Source organism: Macrobrachium rosenbergii, chromosome 9 (assembly GCF_040412425.1).
Source record: "Macrobrachium rosenbergii isolate ZJJX-2024 chromosome 9, ASM4041242v1, whole genome shotgun sequence".
In the NCBI taxonomy this organism is placed as follows: domain Eukaryota; kingdom Metazoa; phylum Arthropoda; class Malacostraca; order Decapoda; family Palaemonidae; genus Macrobrachium; species Macrobrachium rosenbergii.
In genome coordinates, this window is record NC_089749.1 from 48,915,992 (window position 1) to 48,936,052 (window position 20,061).

Sequence of the window (20,061 nt, forward strand, 5' to 3'; positions counted from 1 at the left end):
AAGTCTATATATTTGTTTATGTGTATATTATATATATATATGTAAATATGTGTCTATATATATATATATATATATATATATATATATATATATATATATATATATATATATATATATATATAATGTATATATATACATATATATACACAGTATGTATGTGTGAATATATATATATATATATATATATATATATATATATATAAAATTATTTCCTCTCCCTACACTACCTGGCTTTGAAATTCCCTCCCGCATTCGTTAACCTTCAAAAGGTATGTCCAGTGTGCCAATACCGTTAAAAATTATGCTAATTTATGGGGAGGGTCAAGACTGCCAGCCCCAGCCTTCGGGAAGTTAAGTACTCCCGAAGATAAATAGTGATTAATAGTGAAAGAATTGAATAGAATAGAATTTAAGCCAACGGCTAAGCGCTGGGACCTATAAGGTCATTCAGCGCCGGAAGGGAAACAAGAATTTACTCTTGTTTCCCTTCCAGCGTTTGAAAGGTGTAACTGGAGTCAAAACTCGCAGTTGCACTATGATACAATTGTTAGGAGAGGGTGGAAAGCAAGATGGAAGTATGAGAATATGAACAAAGGTACAACAAAAGGAAAGAAATGGGGTTACAGCTAGGGGCCGAAGGGACGCCACAAAGAATCTTAAGTAATGCCTACAGTGCACCTCGTGAGGTGCAATGACGCCACTACCCCATACGCGTTTAATAGTGTGAGGGACTGGTCCGGGCTGGACGAATGTAAGTCTCAGCGCGTACAGTGCTACAATACGCTAACGCGGAATACAAATACTCACTGTTGTATATTAATTTAAATTTCTTCAGCCCACGACTAGACATCGACAATAGTGACTGTTCACATTTCTGTTAAAGGTCGGTCCCCCAACTTTAGGCATACATATTAAACTTATGAAGCAAATATTTTTTATTCCAATGCTACAAGATGTGTTGCAACTGAAAAAAAAAACTGCATTTCTGAAATGATTTCCAAAAACAGTGCGATGTGTTTTGTAAATTCTCAGTCCTTTCTACAATTTATTTTTATCATTGTTCCATTTGTTAAAACTACGTATCTGTTTTAGTTACATATTATTATTATTTGGCATATTCTGTTTTTCAATGGCAAGATACGGCGTTCTTACTGTTAAATTTCACTAAAGTCATTTTCTTCCTTGACCCTCTCAGTGACCTATACCAATCTCGTCCATTCCTGTCTAGCACTCTCAACTGGCTGTAAAGAAACAACTGAGCTAACGCAGACATGGTTGAAAAGCCCAAAAAATTAAGTTGGGAACGATTCCACAAGTTTAAATCCATAAAAAACCAATCTTCAATTATAGGAAGGGCAACCACTCCATTCAAAACGGGTCATCAGACCTAGATTAAAAGCAAACAAAAGACACACGGCCGAGCACCACGGCAGCAAAAAAAAAAAAAAAAAAAAAAAAAAAAAAAAACTTAAATACTTGACAGCTAGAAGTGGGGTGTTATTAGTCGTGACATGCCGTGCATAAGAAAAAATTTAAATATGAAAATTGAAAATTTTTTTAGAGGATTTGCACAAAACCTTTTATTCACTGTAAACTGTTTAAGAAGAGATTCTTCAGCAGATAATCTATTCTATATCCCGACAGAGAGAGAGAGAGAGAGAGAGAGAGAGAGAGAGAGAGAGAGAGCATTTTATTCACTGTAAATTGTTTAAGAAGAGATTCTTCAGCAGATAATCTATTCTATATCCCGACAGAGAGAGAGAGAGAGAGAGAGAGAGAGAGAGAGAGAGAGAGAGAGAGAGAGAGAGAGAGAGTTATGCTGTCTGGTCATCTTACACCTCCGCTAAAGATGGGGAGGGGTTATATTTTAACCCGTTTCTGACAGCTTGTGTGTGTGAGTGTGTATTTGTTTATGTCAGTAAACAGCTCTTGATGAAACAGGCAGGCACTTTCGGAGACTGACCTCTTCAAAATGTTTAATTTTTGAGAGGAAATCGGATCGACAATTAACGATTCCCTGCCATGAAAACTATCAAACCCATCACAAGGATGAGGATTTTCGCCTACATATTTGTATCATCACCCGTTTCATACCGGTAAATCACAACAGTATACTTTGCTAATAATAAAATTTGATAGATTAATCAATATTAAGCCTACCAAGAATGACCTAATCTTCCGAGGGCAACATATATACTTGGCAGTGGTATCCTATATTTCCGAGGTTCCGTGTACAATCTACAATTGTCTCTTGAGGTTCCATAAACAATAAACACTTGGAAGTGTCATTCCTTATCTCTGAGGTTCCATAAATAACTTACACTTGGCATCAGTACTGTTTTTTTTTTCTGTGAGGTTTCACATTACCGTACACCCGGCATCTGCGTTCTTAACCTCTCGGCTTTTAGTTTTCTGTAAAAGAAAACCGCTGTGCCGGCTTTGTCTGTCCGTCCGCACTTTATTCTGTCCGCCCTCAGATCTTAAAAACTACAGAGGCTAGAGGGCTGCAAATTGGTATGGTCATCATCAACCCTTCAATCAAATTGCAGCCCTCTAACTTCAGTAGTTTTTACTTTATTTAAGGTTAAAGATAGCCATAATCATGCTTCTGGCACCGATATAGGATAGGCCACCAACGGGCCGTGGTTAAAGAATCATGGGCCGCGGCTCATGCAGCATTTTACCGAGACCACCGAAAGATAGCTCTATTTTCGGTGGCCTTGATTATATGCTGTACCGGCTGTACAAAAAACTCGATCGCGCCGAAGAAACTTCGCCGCATTTTCTACTTGTTTCTTTGTGAATTGTTCTAAATTCATGATGAAGAAGAACACGAAAGTACATATTTTACGCATGAAAACGCTGGAGGCATAAAGAATGAATATTATCAATAAGCTCTTGCAAGTACAATAATACAGCAGTCCATAACATAGCAATTTTTTCACATGAAAAATCTTAAAATAAATATTTTCATACATGGGAGTACAAAAAATAACATTGTTCAAAACTGAAACACTTTTCCCGGAAAAAATATTCTATTATGGGTTAAGCTGGCCAGGTCTGGTTTGTGAAAGTCAAAGGTTACAGGACACGTTACAATTTTTATGCAAGAGAAGCTCATAAAAGTTAATTGTGTCACTGCTGATTGGATTTCCTAAGGTATGCTGCTCTCGACTGAGCGCTCCTTTTTCCTTACGAATTTTACACCGGGTTTTCCTACTCAGTTGTAAAATGAAGCTTTAAATAAAGCTTTAAATATCCGGCATATATTTCAATCTAATGACGCACTCTCTCTACCTATACCATTATCCTTTAAGTGTTTGCGTTCTGTGTCCCTTTACGAGGTTAGAAGTGTTACAAGTGATATCTGACATAAAAATAAATTAAAAAAACAAATTCTTTTCAGATAGAATATTTGTTTTTTTTTATTTATGTACCCGTACGAGGTTAGAAGTGTTACAGGTGATATCTGACATAAAAATATATTAAAAAAACAAATTCTTTTCAGATAGAATATATATATTTTTTTATTTATGTACCCGTACGAGGTTAGAAGTGTTAGAAGTGATGTTTGACATAAAAACAAATTTAAAAAAACAATAAACATTCTTTCCGAAAATAACCCTAATACCACGTCATATAGTTAAGTATACCTTAGTTTCACCAGACCACTGAGCTGATTAACAGCTCTCCTAGGGCTGGCCCGAAGGATTAGACTTATTTTACGTGGCTAAGAACCAATTGCTTACTTAGCAACGGGACCTACAGCTTATTGTGGAATCCGAACCACATTACAGCGAGAAATGAATTTCTATCACCAGAAATAAATTCCTCTAGCTCTTCATCAGCCGGCCGAGGAATCGAACTCCGGTCTAGCGAGTGCCAGTCCACAGCTCTACCGACTCACCCAACGAAGAGCTAATACCACGTCAAATATGGGCCAAATATGAAGTTATAAACCCAGGGGTTTACCGACAACCTAATTCCTTCATTACCGTTTTCGTTCTAATTGTTATTACTCACCTCACTTATCTATTATCGTTACCTTATTCAAATGAACTGCTGTCACTGATTAATGCATTCGCTTTTATATCTGTCTGCCTGAATGTTTATCCGTCCACTCTACGCCTAAACAGTCTCAGAAGTGGCAAAGGCCGCGAGATGTTAAGCAGGATCGATTTGGGGACGGAAATAGACTCAAAAGCGGATTAAGAATATTCCCAACAGACAACATTAAATATGACTGGCAAGGAACATGCATATTCATGATGCGCTCTTCTCACATCACACAGTCTTCGCTGTCTGACTAAAATACATTTGCAATCGCTACGTGATATATTTTGCTCCTAAAATGTAAAGTCCGCTTTATTCAGCCTAATGCATATACGGCTGAATGAGATATTTTAGGCAGTCGGACGAGCACGGATGGGATACGTAAATCATGCTGTTCTCCGCTCCTCGGGAAGATTAATAGCATATTGATATCTGCAACAGCGATGTGTTTGGCTTTTCGTATAATCTGGGAAAACTATTTATTTATCTATTTATTTATTTATTTATTCTCTCTCTCTCTCTCTCTCTCACACACAATTATATATACTGCATATATACAGTATATGTATGTATATATATATATATATATATATATATATATATATATATATATATATATATATATATATATATATATATATGTATGTATGTATATATATATATATATACACACCCACAATCATGTATATGTGTGAGTGTGTGTGTGTGTATGTGTGTAATTGTACAGCAAGCCTTTTCCTCTAGTAATTAGTGGTTCTACAGAAAAAACACAACACAACAATCACTGTCACACACTTCAACAGCTGAATCATGGATACACAACACATGCACAAAGCTTCCGAAACACGATCACTTCATACACCTACAAAAAATGGTCATTATCTGTCTTCACCTCGGATCATTTCAGAAGAATTCAACTGCGTGCAATACGATTATGTATTTGCTCAAGTTGAAAGACCAGAAGTTGGGCAAGACTGACACAATCAAGGTACAACCACCTTAGTGGTAGTTACATAGTTGGTCAACGGAATAATAGAACTGTAGTCAGGCAATAGATACAAAACCTGTATCATATCGAAGGTCATAAACACAAATACTTGGAAAACATCAAACGACATTCACTCTCGACTTAACATTACATCGGTGTCAATTCAAAGATTAAAATAACAAACATTCCACTGGCTAAAATTAAATCGACAGCCAGCCCTCAGACAAAAAGTTAAATCAGTGGTAACACAACAGACAATGATTAAAACAATCACTCCTCTTCAGTTAAAAATTAAATCTACCATGAACGACGTAACTACCCGAACTACGGAATTAGCTGTCTTCAAATAACGATCAGGTTTCTTCTCTCAACAACACTTTTGAACTAATTTTTTTTTAACTTTTAACTTTGATGGAAACTTTACAGTTTTATTTAGATTGCTAACGAGAATTGAGTTGGTTTTGGAGAGATCTCATTTTAAAATACATTTTTAATATATAATTACACTGACATCGTTGTAGATTTCTTCACCAACTGAATCAACGATAAGTCCAAAAGCTTAAGATTGCGTCGAAGACAGCTTTTCTGGCAACGTTGAACTGGCACTACACAGTACACTCGGACAAAACTCAAACCGGTTATCAACACCTGGCGACAAATCAAATCGGTAATCCCTGCTAGGACGCGAATTAAATCGGTTATTCCTCACACCGCTGGACTGTGGAAAAGCCTCCTAGAGAAAGTCTTGCAATTGAAACTTCTTCAGAAGTTCAAGCGAAGGTGCAATACATTACTACCCTAATACTATTCTCCTTGCATTTTAATACATTTTTATCTATTTGTTAATTTATTATTTTTTTCTTTTTAATAAGTGGGAACTCTTCTTTCTGTAATTCCCTTTACCTCGTCTTACTTCTTAATATGAACACCATATTGTTTGGAAGCTTGAATTCCAAGTCAATGGCCCCTGTGGGCTTGTTCCAAATGAACAGGTTTCATCTTCTGAATAATAATAATAATAATAATAATAATAATAATAATAATAATAATAACAACAACTCCCTGGACACCTGTCAAAAACTACTGACAACTCCTCGGGAGAATGTGAAATTAGAGATCACTTCTTCAACTCCTCGGGAGAATGTGAAATTAGAGTTCACTTCTCCAACAAAGGTTAAATCAGAGATCACATTTCGAACAAAGATATCACTGATCACTTCCCTGATACAGGTCATGTCAGTCAATACTTTTAGAACAAAAGCTTAATCGGTAAATCACACCTCTGGCAATGATTGAAACTCACCGACTGCTTTTCGAGAGACGGGATAAAACCAAGTGATCTTTTCTCAATAAAAAAAAAAAAAGTTAAATTGGTGATAAATTTTCCAACATATGAAAGAGAAATTGACAATGTCTATTCAAACTTTAACAAGATAAAAAAAAAATCATCCTTAATTCCCGGCTGCAAAAATGAAAACTTCTTGGGCGAAGATTAAATCTGTGAACATTCTTCGCACAAACATCAAACTGGTGATTACCCCTCGGACGAAGTTTCGTGAAAAAGGGGCATTTCGTGAATTCCGTGACATAATCCCATTCCTAAACCTGCTCTGATACACGAAAAGTAGACAGGATTTACTTCTTGGTAATCGGTCTTCATCGTTAGGAAGGATAGGAATACAGTTTACGCCAAAGGCCAAGAGCTGGGACCTATGAGGCCATTCAGCGCTGGAAGTGAAATTGAGAGTAGCAGGTCTGAAAGGTGTAACAAGAGGAAACCTCGAAGTTGCACTATGAAATAATTGTTAGGAGAGGGTGGATAGCAAGATGAAAGAAAGAGAATATGAATGGAGGTACAGTCAAAGAAATGAAAGGAGTTGCAGAGGGGACGCAGCAAAGAACCTTCAGTAATGCCTACAGTGCACCCGTCTTCATCGTTAGGATGTCATCGACTGAAGGGCAAACCTTTTCCTCTCCTCCACAGAATTTCTAAACGTCAAAAATTTTTGCCGACGAAAACCCAGTGAGTTGTCGCTGTTGAGATGAAATGTTAATTCAAATTGATGTTCAATAGGTACATCAAAATTAAATCAATTTCCCCCTGTATCTTTGGTCAGGTAAAAGAGACCCTTCTAAAGTGCGGATTATTAAGAAATTTCTCACAGACCCAGTTCTACACTGTTACAGATCGAGAAACTTCTTGCATGTATCTGTTACAGTACACAATTTCGCCTTGTAATCAGCTATATATATATATATATATATATATATATATATATATATATATATATATATATATATATATATATATATATATATATATAGAGAGAGAGAGAGAGAGAGAGAGAGAGAGAGAGAGAGAGAGAGAGAGAGAGAGAGAGAGAGAGAGAAGCGTGTGTTAGAATTCCGTAGACAGAAGAGCGACTGGTTCTGTTATGAGTGGTTCTGGGGCAAGGGTATGTTGTGTCTCCGTAGCTGTTTAAGTCTCTTCTGGGATGCAGTGATGTCTGCAGTCCAAACAAAGGGAATCAGATCTAGGGGCCAAGCTGTGGAATAAGGAAACGAACCATGAATGGGATGACGAGCAAGTCATGTTCGCAGACGATAACGTATAGATTTAGGACAGCGAGGAGAAACTGCAGTAACTTGTGAAAGGGTCTGGAAGTTTTAGCAAGTGTACCTGCGGCCAAGAACAGTGTTGTGATGGTGAATGAAAACAGGAAGATGGAGCAATGATTATTCATTGTATGGTGGAAAATCAAAACCTATGATTCGTACAGGTATTTGAGAGTAAATACAGCGGACGCCGATAAGATGAGATTCACAGAATGGGTAATGCAAGGAAGGCAGCAGGTTATGTGCAAAATATTACAATGAGAGTTTTTATGGGAGTTAAAGTGGAAAAACATGGCGATGATTCTAAGCCAAACTCTCCTATATGAAAGTGAAATGTGGATGACGAATGCAAGTAGAATGGAAAAAATGTGGAGCTATGTGACGAACTGCTTTCTTAGTATGTACAGCATAAGGAGAATTGAAGGTCTGAGAACTTTAGAGACGCGTACGAGGTGTAAAAAAAAAAAAAAAAAAAAAAAAAAAAGCAGCAGCTTGCACAGGTGTAATGTACCATTCGAAAATGTTAAGAAGACAGAGACGAGAAAGACCTAGATAGCGCTGGACAGAAGCTGTAAGAGAAGGATTACAAAGACGGGAGTGAATGAACGATATGTGAATGGACCAGTTTCGGAACACGTGTTCAACAAACACTGAAATGCCTTTTGCATACGTGTATGAAACACCTAATGCTGTGAAATTTTTTTTTGTCAAAGAATTGGAATTGGAATATAAAATTTAGGCCAAAGGCTAAGCAGGTGGGACCTATGAGGTCATTCAGCGCTGTAAGGGAAACTAAGAGTAAAGAAGGTTTAAGAGGTATAACAAACCTCGCGGTTGCAATTGTTAGGAGAGGGTGGAAAGTAAGATGTAAGAAAGATATGAACAGAGGTACAGCAAAAGGAATGAAAGGGGTTACAGCCAGGGGCCTAAGGGATGCTGCAGAGAACCTTAAATAATACCTACATAGGATGCACTGATGAAACGAACCATCTGCGGATTTTAGCAAAGAGGTTTCATCCACGACTCAGCAATTATAGTATGAATGTGGCAACGGCCACTGAGTTTATTTTCACTGGAGAAACGAAACCCCTAAGGATTTTTGCAAGGAGGTTTCATCCACGATTCAGCAGTTATAGTATGAACGTGGCGATGGCCACTGAGTTTATTTTCACTGGAGTTCATTGTTCGGGGAAACTGCTTTCACCAGGCGACTCGCTCTATGCTATCTCAACCCCTCACATAAAGATTACAGACACCAATCTCTTCCCACAGTTACATTTGCCAGCTTTAAAAATTTCCAGACTCTTAGCTATATAAGAGAACCCGTTTTGCGGAAGTTTCCCACAGTAGTAATTAATTAGATATTATTCGCTGTGCTGCTATTTACTCCCTCAATCACTTAATTCACGCAACGTTCTGTCTGGTTCGTCCTTGGATAGGTAACCACCAATTTAAAAGGTCTGCTTGCACAAATGTGGAATAGGAATTTCATTATATAGATTTATACGCAAACACACACACATATACTGTATACATATACTGTATATATATATATATATATATATATATATATATATATATATATATATATATATATATATATATATATATATATATATATATATATAGAGAGAGAGAGAGAGAGAGAGAGAGAGAGAGAGAGAGAGAGAGAGTTTTGTAAATGCGGTTCGCGGTTGCAGAATATGACAATTACGTAATTACGTAATTCCTAACCGGAAGTTTCCATCGATGAAGCGATTTTCAACAGATCTAAAAATTCAAGCTCGATTATTATAAGAAAAAATTCACCAGAATCAAACAACCATCGAGACAGAAAGAGAGAACACTGATTTCATAATAATAATAATAATAATAATAATAATAATAATAATAACAGATGAAAGTATAAACATAAAACCACCTAAAGAATCATATCGCCGCAGGCAACGCGCAGTTTCCGGATTTCACCTTCATTTTTCAAAACACTCCTCCAAGGTTACTTGGACTTGCGGTTATGATACTTGCCTTCACAAGTGAGCTCGAGCTTGGCTCCCGGAGGCGGCAAAGGAACCACAAATGGACCGTCGTTCCTTTAATCCCTTTTTCTGCTTCATTCGACCTAACATATGAATTAGGTGATTTATAAAGTTGACTGCGATGGAACGATGTTGTGTAGAGAGACCCTCTTCCCAAAATAATACAAAAAGACGCGTGAAAAAAAAATATATGTTATATATATCATATATATATATTATATATAATCATATATATATATATATACATATACAGTATATATATATATATACTGTATATATATATATATATATATATATATATATATATATATATATATATATATATATATATATATATATATATATATAACAATGATGGTGAATCGCCACAAAACTAATCGGCAAAAACAATGACATTGGCCCGGAACCAAAATCAATCCTTTATCTAATAGCAACAAAAACCGCTTCTTTTGGGTCACGATCAATTAAGCACGATAAAAAAAAAAATCGTCTACAGCAAAACAAAACAACAGTTAAAGGAAAAACTACTAACGACACAAAATATGCTACTACTAAAATACACAAAACAGTTCAGTCAAAATGAAGCAAAATATGAAAAACTTGAAAAAGGAATACTTACAAAGGACACCACATAAAAATGCACAGTAAACTATCTTGCATTTAAACAATGCATTAACCGATAAATCAATATTTTCATACCTCTTAAAACAATTCACAACTACAACCTTACACGTAAAGCTCAGGTGATATGGAACATGACTAACAAAAGCACTGTTGCATAGATTAAGCAGGAGACTACTATGCATACAAGGTCGTCGTTTCTATTGTTCCCCGCAACGTTTTGTGCAACACTTAACTATGGTTTGCTTATTGTAGTCATAAAGGCAGCTTCCCTCTAACTGAACGGACTTACCGCCTGTATGCGTTCACTTATATTGAAAGGGTGTTATTTCTGAATAGAGACGGAGCCTCATGACGTATATGAACAGACAAATTACCCACACTCACCTGAGGGAGGTACTATCATCAGCTGTTTGATGCCACTAGAATCTTCGCCCGTTCGAACACACCTTTAAACTATTTCCCCTTTTCAAACAACAATCAAGAACTGGTCGTCCTTCGGCTGCAAGTAATCCTTCCCAAGAATACGGCAAAGTCTTCCCGTGAAACGCGATACACTCATGAAAACTTCTTAATGTAAGAAAAGTAAACAATATCTAAAACAAAACTGCATATTTGCACATTCACGACGCCGCCAGTCACCACTTTAATCTGACCGCGTAAAATAATCCTACACCTGACACCGCCAACACCACTGCGACACACTGACACCGAACAACAATGAACGCCCGGTCATGACTAACCGGAAAAATATCGTACGTAGTAAAATTAATTGTTTGACCTTTTGTGTACCGCAACCTTCATATAGACAATTCTATTAATTTCAGGCGCTCTGAAACTTGGTCAGGTGATCATTGCCATTTGTAAGCCCCAAAACCGGGTGAGAAAGAATGTTATCAGCGAAAAGTCATGAGTCTGAATCGTACGTCGGGCGCCCAAGGTTCTGCAATGCTGCCGAACACATTTCGGTGCCTTTTGAAATGAAAATTATTTTGCCAGACCCACTTAATGAAATTTTCTCATTTTGTTAACGTTATCACTAGAACAGATACTCGCACAGGATCTTAAAAACTTTGTCTGAAACAAGAAGAGACAAGTTTACAAAAATATGATAAATTAATCAATCATATATTTCAACTGCGCTCGCAAAACCTGAAAAACAATAATAAAAATATTTGCATCAAAAGCCAGGCGTTACTGGAAATGGAAATAAATGATAGATATTGACTCATGTTTGGATATAAATATACATACACAGATACATACATACATAAAGAGAGAGAGAGAGAGAGAGAGAGAGAGAGAGAGAGAGAGAGAGAGAGAGAATGTATGCATATAATATATCTATCTAACTATCTATCTATCTATCTATATATATATATTTATAAAATACATATGCCATTTATGCACGGGTGACTTTTTATTTAACATATACCAAAAATATAGTTTAATATCGAATCAATTATACCTTGGGAATAACATACACTCACTGGGAAATATAGCCTAATTGATAAGCGCATCTGCCCCGGCCAGATTCGATCCTGGATCTTTTTCGTGGATATTTCTGGCTTCATATATTATATATATATATATATATATATATATATATATATATATATATATATATATATATATATATATATATATAGATATATAGATACAACCCTCAACAGGAGTTGTTCCACAGGGCGATAACTTTCAGTTTATCAACAATTTTCTTTGGATGAGGTTGCTAGCTATACGCCCTTCCTGCCTTTATGACGACACACCAGATTCATCTGAATACCACGCACTTAATCCAATGTTTAAGTCGGCGTAATGTATCTTTTAGCAAAGAAACTGCATTGCTTCCCCTCCTTCCCCCCACGGATCGATCTTGGGATTCCTGCTGGCTAGGCGAGGGTGATAATCTTGTGAAAGAGAGAGATTCAAATGTCATTTGTGAGAGAGCGAATACCATTTACGTACGAAAAGAGATGATTCACAGCTGCCTGTAGATACGAAACTATAATCTAAATCTTACGGTTTCATTATATTCATTACAAGATCGGCTGACAGTCTAAACATTGTTCACATGATAAATATTGTCTTGAATGCAAGGTCATTGCAGTAAAGTATATAAGTAGGAAGTAATTAGCAGTCGTAAGTAATTAAAATAGATTTTTTTCATAAATACTTCAAAATTGCACTAATAATTATTGTTACTATATTACTACTTATTTCCAGATCTCTCTATCTCATCAATTCTGTCTCCAAGTAGCGCTTCCTTTCTAGTAAGAAACTCGAAGAAATTGACGATTGATAATAATTAAAAATCTCTCCAGCATTTTATTCTTGTGCTTTGTTAAGTATTATTATTGCTCTCTCTCTCTCTCTCTCTCTCTCTCTCTCTCTCTCTCTCAGAGACAAGCAGCTTCAAACCAATAAGGTCCAACAAAGGACTCCAAAGTGACTTTTCATGGGAGAACAAACAACTCTGCTATCTCCTCGCAGGACAGAAAACTCCAAAAACATTCCAAGAGAGAATGAGCGTCGTCTGACGTCCATGGTGGTTAGGCAAGTCTCTCTCTCTCTCTCTCTCTCTCTCTCTCTCTCTCTCTCTCTCTCCACATACATGGAGTATACGTACATACATATATATATATATATACGTACATATATATATATATATATATATATATATATATATATATATATATATATATATATATATATATATATATATATATATATATTATGTGTGTGTTTACGTCTGCGCACGCGCGTGCGTGAACACTTTCATCAGTTATATTGTCCATGATGGTGGTACCTCAAAAATTTACTAGAACATGAAATTCGCCCTTCATAATATTTCAAAACCATGAAGTGACAACGTCTCTCGAGATGCCTTTTATGAGAGAGAGAGAGAGAGAGAGAGAGAGAGAGAGAGCCAGCCTGTCTGAAGACCCTCTTACGAAGGACATAAGGACTAATAGAATGTCCCTGATTGCGTGATATCACAGAGGGGGAAATGACATCTCATTGTTCCGTTCGTTCCTTTTCTGAAATCATAATTTTGCTTTCATCTCACCTTCTACAATGATAAAAAGTGCAGATGGATTTTCTTGAAAATTATTACCTTCGTCATCGATGCCGGGCGGAAGGTGCGCCTTCACCCAATTCTGTTTGTTCAGTAGATATCTCGAAAAGTCTTGGCCAGATTTCAGTCAAATTTTGTATAACGGTGGTCTATGGGCCAAAGAAGGATTGGTTCAATTTTGAGACGGCTCCGGAAGCAAGAGCAAGAATTTTTGGTTATTATGTTTTTAGTTAGCGATGCATAAATTATGTGCTATATGAGTATTTAATATTGCGTCGAATTAAACGCATAATTCCCCATATTCTTATTTTCATGTAAGCTGGATTTCGTTTCCGTTTCATTATCGATTTACAAAAATTGTATTTTTTTTAAGTGGTGAAGAGACTGCGACGGGTACTGGTGCCTAAGTCAAGATCGGGCACACAAAAAAGCCGCAATATACAACAAGTAAAAGGGTTATTTCAGACTGTCGAATGACAGATACGTGAAATGTATAACCCATCAATTGTCTCAAAAAACGAAAATGGGAGAAAAGTAATTTTGCCAAAAAAAAAAACATAGAAAATCATTTTTACACCAATTTCTGGATTTACTCGAGTGAACTGAGTTTGTGAGGGAATTTCCTAGATACCTTTGAGATGATTAACACTGAATACCTAGGAGTCAAGCACCCAGGCTGGGAATCCCCGTTTTAGAGAACCTGTTTTCTCAGGTTTAGCACAAAACCCCGACATACAAAGCATTTCCTTTAAATAAAGGTACATCAAAACAGCTTCAGCGCAAAGCATACGGTGTGCTTTGCGTGACGCACTGCTGACAGTACTGAAAGTACTGACGCTGTCGATTTGACACCAGTTGCCCTGCTTTCTGCTTTTTACTTTATCATCAGCGTCCACTGGTCTTTTCTTACTTAGCTATCCTGCTTCTTAAATTTTATCAAATCCTTCAGACGAGTCGCAAGATAATCTAGGATTCGATCAGTGATCTCGTGAAATTAATAATAATAATAATAATAATAATAATAATAATAATAATAATAATAATAATAAGCAAAAAATTATTTAAGGTCAAAGACCTGAAGTAAACTTTGATGACAGATATGTTCCATGTCCTCTTTAAAGGTGACATTAGGCCTACATCCGTTTAGGCGTGTTAACGGAATTAATCAGCCGACTTCCTGTCGCCCGTAACATCAAAGCGAACCTTATCACTTCGCCGAATAGGCACAGCAGTCATAAACTGCGTCATTAAAGTTCATTTTACTTATGAACTTAAAAAAAAAAAAAACAGATGTTGGCTAACTGACTCCGCGAATGACGCATGAGAGTATGAGGCTGGTTTAGTTACTCATTCGGGCAACAGATGTCGCAGAGATGAATGATGATGCAATTTTGTGCCCGCGCTGAATGTACAGGTACGTACACAGATGATGTAAAAGATTTTCACTTCCTTTCTGAATCAGTTGTAGGTATCTATGTATTGTAAGTGTGTGTGTGTGTGTGTGTATGTATGTATGTATGTATGTATGTATGTATGTATGTATATAAATATATATATATATATATATATATATATATATATATATATATATATATATATATATATATATATATATATATATATATATATATTCATAGCCATTTTCTCTTCGAGGGGATGACTTCAGAAAAGAATTTTGGGAGTGAGGTAGCGAGCCTCACGCATTTCTCGACTATGTTTTAGTGACCTACCTGAAGTCAGCTGAGTACCACTGATTAGGTGAACAATGTTGCAAATAAATTAAAAGAAACTTACCTATATATACATATATATATGTATATGTATATGTATATATATATATATATATATATATATATATATATATATAGTTAAAATATATATATATATATATTAGTTAAAATCCCAAGCAGAAGTGATTCTAGTAAATTTCTTTTAATTTCACTGCAACTCTTTTTCACCTAAACAGTGGCACTGAGCTGACTGTGAGTAGGTCACTATAACACACTCGAGAAAGGCGTGGGGCTCGCTACCTCACTCCCAAAATGCTTATCTGGAGCAATCCCTCAAAGATAAATATTACTATAAACCAGCACCGTTCTATAGATCCGGCGAAACTTGCTAAAAGCGCGCGCATATAAACATCTTCAGTGAACAAGCAAACACGCTACTATGAGTCACATTCAGGGCTCAAGTCTCAATAGTCCCTAAACCCGGAAAGCAACGCTCGTGTTTGCAAGCATCAGCAGTAGCAGTAGCTGGGTGGAAGGATTTCGGGTGATACAATTGCATGACGCAGGGCGTTTCTCCAACCGTTTTCCTGCCAATTAACCAACCCGTATTAACAATGACCCGCCAAGTTTAGCGCTTGGTTTAATTAACACAGCTTCGCCGTTGAAACGGTGCTGGATATACGAGGACGTATGAATGCAAATGGCTTACGTTGTAGCAGTTTCATGACGCTTTTTATTGTTGACGTAATGATCATTTCTCTCTCTCTCTCTCTCTCTCTCTCTCTCTCTCTCTCTCTCTCTCCTGAGAAATATTTCTCTCTCTCTCTCTCTCTCTAAAAATATGGGAATTTGAGAAATATTTCAGGCACTAACACATTCTCTCTCTCTCTCTCTCTCTCTCTCTCTCTCTCTCTCTCTCTCTCTCTCTCTCTCTCTATCTTGGAGAAATATGGGAATTTGAGAAATATTTCTGGCAGTAGTACATATTCTCTCTCTCTCTCTCTCTCTCTCTCTCTCTCTCTCTCTCTCTCTCTCTCTCTCTCGAGAAATATGGGAATTTGAGAAATATTTCTGGAAGTAACACATTTTCTCTCTCTCTCTCTCTCTCTCTCTCTCTCTCTCTCTCTCTCTCTCTCTCTCTCTCTCTCTCTCTCTCTCTCTCTCGGAGAAATATGGATATTGAAGAAATATTTCTGGCAGTAACAAATTCTCTCTCTCTCTCTCTCTCTCTCTCTCTCTCTCTCTCTCTCTCTCTCTCTCTCTCTCAGTAGAGTTACATTATCGCCAGGCACCGTCAGTCATCCGAGCAAACCACCCAAACTCCCTTGCTTATCGATTTGTGTCAACATCACTCGAAACACGACAGTAATAATTTCTCTAACAAAGATTTTAAGGTATAAGGCATAACGGTCCTCTTTTAATGCAATGACGACATTACTTTTGCCAATGAAGTGTGCATTATATATATATATATATATATATATATATATATATATATATATATATATATACATACTGGGCCATACAAGTCAAATTGGAACACAACTGCACCCAAGGAATACCTGGGCAAGCTAACTGCTTGCATACACACATATATTGTGTGTTGATGATTTCTATATATATATATATATATATATATATATATATATATATATATATATATATATATATATATATATATATATATATATATATATATAAAATATTTTCTAGTACCAGTTAGGGTGACCGTAACCTGACTAACTCCAAAATGTGACACTTTTCTTTAAAAATGCATGCATACAACTAATACATATCTATACAGAATCTACTCAAAATCTCAAAATGTGACATTTTTCTTTTAAAGATGCATGCATGCATGCATATGATATACATTTATACAGAACTACTGGTCACATTTTATAAGATTACATAAGTGCTCATGATAGCTATAATGATCTTTTATCTTCTCGATATCCGCACATTATTTTGATACGCTTGTCCTTGCAAAGCCTTAAAGCCAAATGAAGGAATCATTGATGAATCCTTGAGGTCTTTATCAGCATTTCTCCATTAGTCTCTTTATTTTGCAATTTGATTTAAGGCTTTGCTTATCCAGTTAAAGTGAGGAAATTTAGAAGTTTGGAGCTTACACTGGCTATTACACACACACACATACATATATATATACAATATATATATATATATATATATATATATATATATATAAATATATATATATATATATATATATATATATATATATATATATATATATATATATATATATATACAGTATATATTCACAATATGCCTTTTCCCCCTCAGGAGAGGGTAACATCAAAAGGGTTCAGCTATCCACTTCTTCAGACAGACTTTACATATCAGATTGCTAGTCCCACACTCTTTCTTAACCCCATAACCCCAGATACGTTGATGGCCTATACATTTACAGTACAACTAGGTGGACTAATGGAACATATATAAGTCAGCAAAAATTCACAGACCTAGCAAACATGAGCCAAGCACTATCCCACTCGCAAGAGACGTCCGCTTTAACTGATTATACCTTCCAATGTGTGCGCGTGTCCGTGCGCGTGTCTGTAGGTGTGAGGAAAAACGCCGCGATCAGCGAAAGTCTCCGGAAGCAGGATGACGTGACGTCATGGTGACGTCATGGCAAAAGTCCCGGCAAGGCTTTCCGTTTGTCGCGCGCGGTCCGCCAGGTACAAGGCTGCGTATTAACTCCTGGTTACTACGAAAAAAGTATTCACGCGCATGACTCATATCCGAATAACAGGTACTTTTGCCAAGACATTTACTGAGTACAGGTAAGGACGGATTTGAAGACGAGCGCGTTGTAATAATAATAACACTGGATTTATTCTAACAATAATATTACTATATTTATAAAAATAAGAACAATAATATTTGTGTGTGAGAGAGAGAGAGAGAGAGAGAGAGAGAGAGAGAGAGAGAGAGAGAGAATTTCATTACAATATTATTAAATGGTGTGCCGCCATGATAAGAGAGAGAGAGAGAGAGAGAGAGAGAGAGAGAGAGAGAGAGAGAGAGAGAGAGAGAGAGAAACTCATTACGATAATAACGAAAAGTGTGCAGCCGTAACGATAATGGTGTGTGTGCGTGAGTGCGTCTGAGAGAGAGAGAGAGAGAGAGAGAGAGAGAGAGAGAGAGAGAGAGAGGTGGGGGAGGATGGAGAGGAGGAGAGATTGTTTTGCAGGGAGAAGATAAACACGAAAATGAAAACTAATGTCAATTATCTTCCAAGTGAGGTAACTCGAGATGTTCTTCAACTCACTCTCGAGATCCCAACGCTCAAGTCTCTCTATCTCAATTGCTTCATTCTCTCTCCCTGGAGAGCCTGATTAAGTCGGACTTCAAAAGTTGGCAGGTCCATGCAGTGGTTCCTTCCGCTGGCACTTGAGAACCACTTGCTCAAGTGTGATAAGAAACCTGCCACTTAACGCCCCAGAATGAAGAGGTTTCAGATTTTATCGAAAGTGGCGGCGAGAGAGCCTCATTTCACACCAGGAAATGAAAAGGAAGGGAAGGTATAAATACGGATTACTGATCTCTCTCTCTCTCTCTCTCTCTCTCTCTCTCTCTCTCTCTCTCTCTCTCTCTCTCTCTTCGGAGCAATGACCTATGATTGAAATTCGTGATCTTTTTCCCATTCTGTCTAATACACAAATACATATTACATAATTTCATTTATAGGGATGTGCATAAAATTGAAATATTTTGTCAAACCCCTCTCTCTCTCTCTCTCTCTCTCTCTCTCTCTCTCTCTCTCTCTCTCTCTCTCTCTCTCTACAGACACACACATTTAATTTAATCTTTAAATCAGAAGACCTATAATTGAAATGAGTGACCTTTCATTCTCCCCCGTCTAACCCACAAACAAATTACATAATTTTATTTCCAGGTGAACCCCTCTCTCTCTCTCTCTCTCTCTCTCTCTCTCTCTCTCTCATTTAATTTTCTTTAAATCATCAGCAAACTATTTCACTGCCAGTCCCCAAGATTCTCTCCCTTACTATTTCACTGCTCGTCTCCAAGATCCCTTCTCTCTCTCTCTCTCTCTCTCTCTCTCTCTCTCTCTCTCTCTCTCTCTCTCTCTCTCTCTCTTTAATTTTTTCTTTAAATCATCAGCAAACTATTTCACTGCCAGTCCCCAAGATTCTCTCCCTTACTATTTCACTGCTCGTCTCCAAGATCCCTTCTCTCTCTCTCTCTCTCTCTCTCTCTCTCTCTCTCTCTCTCTCTCTCTCTCATTTAATTTTCTTTAAATCATCAGCAAACTATTTCACTGCCAGTCCCAAGATTCTCTCCCTTACTATTTCACTGCTCGTCTCCAAGATCCCTCTCTCTCTCTCTCTCTCTCTCTCTCTCTCTCTCTCTCTCTCTCTCTCTCTCTCTCATTTAATTTTCTTTAAATCATCAGCAAACTATTTCACTGCCAGTCCCAAGATTCTCGCCCTTACTATTTCACTGCCGGTCTCCAAGATCCCTTCTCTCTCTCTCTCTCTCTCTCTCTCTCTCTCTCTCTCTCTCTCTCTCTCTCTCTCTCTCTCTCTCTCTCTCTCATGCTATTATCTGTGAGCATTGGCAAAAAACAAATAAAATAACTTTTGACGAATGTTACTGACTGTCGAATCAATTATTTTCCAGCATCACTGACCCGATTGCAGAAATCCCTCAGGCACAACATCAAAAAGAAAACAACAAGCATCTAAAATAAAAAAAAAAAATTGTTGACAGTTGACAAAAGCAATCAATCTCAACTTCAATCCAAAGCACTCGACTCCTCCTCCCATAAATTGCTAATAATATCGAGTGCGTAAAAATGGACGTCAAGGTTTCCAGCCGAGTCCAGAGTAAAGGCAAAAGTTCGTTTTCCATTTTTACCTAAAACGGAAGAGCAGCAAGGGATGAATA

The 20,061-nt window shown here is 36.9% G+C and overlaps 1 protein-coding gene across 2 annotated transcripts in view; it reads right to left on the reverse strand.

The window, feature by feature from the left end:
* The window catches only part of LOC136841767 (phosphatidylinositol 3,4,5-trisphosphate 3-phosphatase TPTE2-like), a 159,281-nt gene extending 148,255 nt beyond the window's left edge, over positions 1–11,026 (reverse strand). The window contains exon 1 of one of the 2 annotated variants that reach the window (XM_067109038.1): positions 10,702–11,026. The gene's annotated coding sequence lies outside the window, so the exon portion shown is untranslated. The remainder of the gene's footprint in view (positions 1–10,701) is intronic. The other variant, XM_067109037.1, reaches the window with a different exon arrangement.
* Positions 11,027–20,061: the final 9,035 nt, after the last annotated feature.